This window comes from Camelina sativa, chromosome 7 (assembly GCF_000633955.1).
Source record: "Camelina sativa cultivar DH55 chromosome 7, Cs, whole genome shotgun sequence".
Classification (NCBI taxonomy): Eukaryota; Viridiplantae; Streptophyta; class Magnoliopsida; order Brassicales; family Brassicaceae; genus Camelina; species Camelina sativa.
The window spans coordinates 6,342,333-6,348,921 of NC_025691.1; the positions used below are offsets into that span (position 1 = coordinate 6,342,333).

At 33.2% G+C, this 6,589-nt stretch overlaps 2 long non-coding RNA genes across 3 annotated transcripts; both read right to left on the reverse strand.

Annotated features, from left to right (window-relative positions):
• On the reverse strand, nt 1,141-2,283 carry LOC104700508. The gene is made up of 4 exons (XR_753589.2): nt 2,166-2,283; nt 1,783-2,067; nt 1,501-1,556; nt 1,141-1,200 (listed from the first exon to the last, which is right to left on the reverse strand). It is a non-coding gene; the product is annotated as an uncharacterized LOC104700508 (long non-coding RNA).
• On the reverse strand, nt 3,234-6,580 carry LOC104700509. Of its 2 annotated transcripts, none has more exons than XR_753591.1 (3): nt 6,466-6,580; nt 3,626-6,379; nt 3,234-3,525 (listed from the first exon to the last, which is right to left on the reverse strand). It is a non-coding gene; the product is annotated as an uncharacterized LOC104700509 (long non-coding RNA). The 2 variants fall into 2 exon arrangements; XR_753590.1 differs by having other exon boundaries at nt 6,457-6,580.

Genomic DNA, 6,589 nt, shown 5'->3' on the forward strand with positions numbered 1-6,589 from the left:
AGTTGATGATTAAATAAGTTAATGAGTCAAATGAGTTTGGTTATAATGAATTTATGAGTTAACCCATTTACCCATCAATTTCTACATGATTAACCTAATATCATCAACATTATCATACCATCATCATCATCATACTATCACCATCATCATACTATCATCATCATCATCATCCTACCATGATCATACTATTATCATCATCATCATACTACCATCATTATCATCATACTACTATCATCATCTTCTTCATACTATCATCATCATACCTTCACAATCATAACAATATCATGATGTCATCATCATATCATAATTTTTCAGCCAAAATCCCAAACCCGCAATTTTGCAGCTAAAAAGTAAACTCATAATTTTCTGCTAAAAACGCAAATCCGTAATTTTCCCGCCAAAATTCAGAATTTATTATTTTCCCGCTAAAAACCGTAAATTTCCCGCCAAAAATGTAAATCCACAATTTTCCCGCCAAAATGAAAAATCTACAATTTTCTGCCAAAAACGCATTCCGTAATTTTCCCGCCAAAATCTCAAACCTACAATTTTCCCGCAAAAAAAAAGCAAGCTTGTAATTTACCGCCAAAATCCCAAATCCGTAATTTTCCCGCCAAAACACAAACCGGTAATTTTTTCGTCAAAATCTCAAACACACAATTTTCCCGCCAAAAACGCAAACTCGTAATTTTCCCGCTAAAATGCAAATCCATAATTTCCACTTAAAGTTATGTGATGTTGATAGTGATAATAATGACGATGATGAAAACGATGATATAAATTAATTATAATTATTTTTATGTTAAATATTAATTACTTTATAGAGTAGTGGATTAACCCAATTAATCATCTAACTCATTTTACTATATGGATTCATGGGTTAATCCAACTCAACTGTTAAATGAATCGAGTCAACTCATAAACTCATTTAACTTTAAACTCATTGGATAATGAGTTGAGTTGGGTTGAGTTAACCATTTTGACACCCCTACCCACGTAATACAATTTTTTTTATATATCTTTTTGTTTACAAAACAGTTTTCTTTATTATTAACTTTTGCTCAAATATTATATTTTAAGGACAATACATAATTGTCATAAAATAGTATAAGATGAAAAATACAAAAAATTGTTTGATGTATAAAAATAAGAAATTCCGTTATTCCCAGTCAACTGCCTTGTTCCACACCCAACGCACATCTAAATTGGAAAAAAAACATAGTAACCATAATCAATGATCAAATGATAAAAGGACAATAAAGTCTTTGCTTCTTCTATCTTAAACGAGCTACGTAGCCTTAAAGACAACAACAACACTACCCATTTGCATTCCATAACTAAACAAAAGAAATTCATCATGCAATAACGTTGGTTTCTCATAATTAATTCAAAGTTTTTAAAACAGAGTCCAACACTAATTGAGTGGACTTATTAAGAGGAGACTAATTAAAAGCTATAGACCAAGATATTATACAATAACTAACATATCTGTTTACATACCAGTTTCAAGTCAAATGGCTTTCTGCTTCAGTTCAAGTCTTCGTAATGCTACTTTCCTGAAATTGTAGATAAATTGTAGATAGTTCTACTTCAAGTGTAAGGCATAAGATACATATAATTCTAATTTTGCTACATGGTCACTACTGTTGATACTAGATGATTGATGAAGATTGGTGTTTAACTTTGTGTTTCCACCTATTGCATTCTCATGTAAACATTATGGTGCTTCTTAATCACAAAGAACATTGATAACTTCTTAATCACAAAGAAATTGTATATTACCTGAAAATGAGTTCTTGATCCAGTAAGAGCAAACAGAACATTAGTCACGATCTCTAGTTTATCTTCAAGTCCTTTCTTACGGTGCTTCATATCTATCATCTCGGCATTAGACGTAGTAGATTCCAGATTTGAAAAATACTTGAACGGTGTGGGTCCATGTCCAACTCATCGAACTCGTCCCGGATGCTCAGGACCAAACACTTGCTCAAATGCATCATTTGGCCTAGCCTCATTATTTAGTACTCCATTTCTTATATTCTGAGTCATTACTTGTGAAAGTTTATCCTGCAAAAATTATCACCAAACTTATCACAGAGACAATAGAACTTAAGAAAAGGACAAAGAATCACCACTATCGTATTTTAAAAAGAGAGAAAATTTACCACAGAGACTCTTGCTTCGTTGCACACTAAACTTCCATCTGATCTAGTCTGTGATGCAACAAAAATATCAGCTCGATCTGGTTCTATGCCAGTCTGGTCTTCCTAAACAAAGTGTGGTTGCAACGAATGTCTAAAGATAAACAAAACCATATGTAATAATTAATCTAAGCTGTATAATTAATCTAAGCTCTATGGAATCGGAAGCGGATACATGGAAGGAAGTGGAATCGTTTTGAAGCACCGAAGCGGAATTTTAAAAAGAAATAGGAAGCGGGTACGTATTAGAAGCGTGTATATATATATATATATATATATATAAATTAATATAATATTAATATCATATGAAAATAAAATGTTATAACAAATTATGTGATAATTTTCAATTTCGTGTGATCTCTATTTAATATATTTTTTTGTTTTGTTGGTTTACGTGGGTCATCTTTCACTTTATTCTAGTAGTTATAGATTTAAAATAAAATCCATAAATAGAGTATTGAAATAAAAAAACCACGTGTAATCTTGAAAAACCCTAGTGTCTCCTCCTTCTTCTTCCTTACTTCCGCCCTGTGCCGCGGTAAAAGATCTGTTTTTCTTAAACTGATAAAAAAGTTTTTTACTTTCATGAGATATAACTCAATGGATTATACTCGAAATTAAATAACCTTCATATATAGATTAAAGTTATTTGACAAGTGAGTTGGCCATATCATTCGACGCTTCCATTTATGTCTCTTTACGCTTCCAAATCGGAATCTACGCTTCCTAGGCGCTTCCAAATTCATCTTTTTGAGAATCCCGATTCCATCGTGCTTTCGAGCGGTTCCGGACGCTTCCGCTCCCGTTTCCGATTCCGAAGCAAGAATCGGAGCCTTAGCCACGCTTCCATGTAACGTAGTAATTAATGCAATGTAAGATATAACTAAGATTACCATCTCATTAGAATTTCTCGCTAAACTCTTTTTTCCAAGTGCATGTGGTATCTTATGTTTACTCCGACTTTTAATATTGCGTCTCTTATTTTCTAGAATTGCAATCTTATACAATATCATCTAAGAAATAACTATTGACTAAGATATATCAGTGAGCTTGTTGTCTTTCTATACGACTAAGTGTATCCAATCTAGAAGCACCAACATGTCTCCCAAGTAAAGGAAAAACATGTTGAATTTGTGATCCAGGACCTAAGTTATGCTTAGCCATAGGGTGATCATCCACTCTACCAATACCATTAAATTTTGTTTCTACTCCATCAAGATACATAGAGCAAAACGTAAGACACTCATCAGCAATATACTGCTCACAAATGGACCCTTCAGGTTGAGCTTGATTTCTGACATAAGACTTTAAACGCCCAAAGACCCTACAGAGAAAATATAACATAATTATTTCAGTCGTGAAACAAGAGAAGCTTGTTTGATGATATATATATTATATTTCTTTTTAAATAGAATCTAAGTTACCTCTCAACTTGATACATCCATCAAAATTGAACTGGACCTCCTAGTTTCACTTCTTCTGTCAGATGGATGGTCAAATGTACCATTATGTTGAAAAATGATGGAGGAAAAATCATCTCTAAATGGCACAACGTAAGTGAAATATGCTCCTGCAACTTATCCAGTTCTTTAATATCCAATACCTTTGAACTTATTTCTCGAAAGAAGCGACATAACTCTGTTACAATCTGTTACAACAAATGAGACCTCTCGTGGTAAAACGTTATGTATAGCGATAGCCAACAACTGACCCATTAAGATGTGGCAATCATGACTCTTTAAACCCACCATTTTTTTCGTTAAATCAGATCACTAAAAGCAGATATATTTGAAGAATATCCATCTGGAAGCTTTACACACTGTAAGATAGTAAGAAATCTATCTTTCTCTTGTGTGGCCATCGTAAAACATGCCGGAAGATATTTTCCATTTTCATTAGACCACAATTCTTGACGAAAACCAAGCTCCTGCAAATCTTTTCTAGCACTGAGATTATCTTTTGAGTTGCCTATATCATCCAAAAAGGTAAAAATGAGATTGTCAAATATGTTTTTTTCTATGTGCATCAAATCCAGATTGTGACGTAATAGAAGATGTTTCCATTAAGGGAGTTTAAAAAATATACTACTCTTTCTCCATTGATTTTTCCTAACTTCTAGCTTGCGCCTCTTCTTTCCAATATTATCTACATTCTTCCCCAAAATAACATGAACATTTTTGAGTTGCTGGAGAATAACATTTCCTGATGGTGTAATAGGAGCAGCCCTTTGTTTCAATAAAGCCATCAAAATGCTGCTTATCCTTCCGAAAATATGACTTTGAGGTAGAAACCGACGATTTCCCATGTAGCAGTTTTTCTTCCCATGGCGTAAGCGAAACTATGCAGCATCATCATTACATGAAGGACAAGCCAATCCTGTGTATATGTTCCACCCAGATAAATTTCCAAACCCTGGAAAATCACTGATGGTCCATAACAAAACCGCACGCATACAAAATGTCTCCTTTAAAGAAGCATCATAGGTTGAAACACCATCATACCATAACTATCTTAGTTCTTGTATAAGAGGTTGAAGATAGATATCAATATCATTACCTAGCATGTGTTTTCCCGGGATTAGCATTGAAGAAATCATTGATGTATCATTCATGGACATCCAAGGCGGAAAATTGTAAGGAAATAAAAGCACATGCCATACACTATAGCTTGTACTCATAGAACCAAACAGATTAAATCCATCAGTTGCTAATCCTAGTCTGACATTCCTTGGAACTGATGCAAACTTTGGAAATTTTTCATTAAATATTTTCCAAGCATTTCCATCTCTAGGATGTCTTCGTCCACCATCTCTGTTCTCAGATTAAGCATGCCACCTCATATATTCAGCAGTTTTGGATGACATAAAAAAACGCTGCAAGCGTGGTTTCAACGAAAAAATATCTAAGGACTTTAGCTGCTTGTTGCTTCTTTTTCTTCTTTTTATCCTGTGTATCATGAACTGTTGTAGATGTCTTCCACCTTGATTTTTCACAGATTTTGCATGTGTTTCTAGATGCATCATCTCCCCAATACAACATGCAATCATTGGGACACACATGAATAGTCTCATAGTTGAATCATAAATTATGTATTATCTTCCTCATATCATTAGATGAATCTGACAGTTTTGCATGCTCAAAAGCTTCCTTCAAGAGATAAATTATCATTGACATTCCTTTGTCACTTATCCTAGATATACACTTGATGCGATACAACTTAATCATAAATGATAACTTGCTGAATGTGTGGCACCCTTCATATAAAGCTGCATTACAGTCTGATAACAAATAATCAAATGCCTCCTTTTGCTTTGAATGATCCTCCACAGGCAAAATATCTTCAAGCAGATTCATAGTCAGGTTTTCAGCATGATCACCATCAGATTCAGGTTCTAACCTCACTGTTTGCTCCTGAAAATCTATTTTTTTTTCACCATAGAGATACCAATTTGTATACGTAGGTAGAAAACCATGACAGATTAAATCACCCTTAATCTAAACCCTAAGCTTGTATTTAACAAGATATAAAGTCTGACAAGGACATTTTACCATCTCTGTCTTACAACACCAAAAGCAAAATCCAAAAATGCTTCGACTCCACTTATGTAGTCTTGAGATAAACGATGTTTCGTTATCTAAGATTTGTCCATTTCACAGTTACTCTACGAATAGAGTAATCTAATTATCAGATACACAAAAACATTTTGACTTCCATAGAAATGGAAATCAAACACCATAGTTAAAGAAAAAATAAGCGATAAATCATGGATTCACAAAATTTTATCAATTATTGCTTTTAGAATAGACAATATATTCTTGTGGAAACAAAAATCCAGAATCAATATCAATTAACCAGCCAATGAGCATAAGCAAGAGATACAAATCCACAATCAATTAAGTGATTCTTAACCACAATTTAAATCAAACAAGAACATGATAAAAATATAACATTTTGGTTCCTTTGAGCTCATTATTGCTCACATTTTTCACTTTCCATTGAACACAAGTATCAAACGGGAACAAATAATTAAGAAACAAAGTAGTAGCTAAATCATACAAAAACAAAGCTCAACACTCAATCTAGATGTAGAAAAGTGAATGGTACCTTAAATTTCAAATTTCTCTGAAATATGAGATTCACCAAAGCTGAAAAATTGATCCTAAATATCTTCACGGATCCTTCAACCAAAATTCATAATCATTGTTAGAATCGACATATTTCGTCAATAACACAACAAATTTTAAGAAATTCAAACCTTATGAACCTCTTATGGAGTTGCAGAACAATTTTCAAATCGAAATTGATGAAATTGGTGAAGGATTTGGGATTCGTTGAGACTTAAGACTGTTTAGTGATTTTAATCCATAAAGACAAAAAAAAAAAAAAAA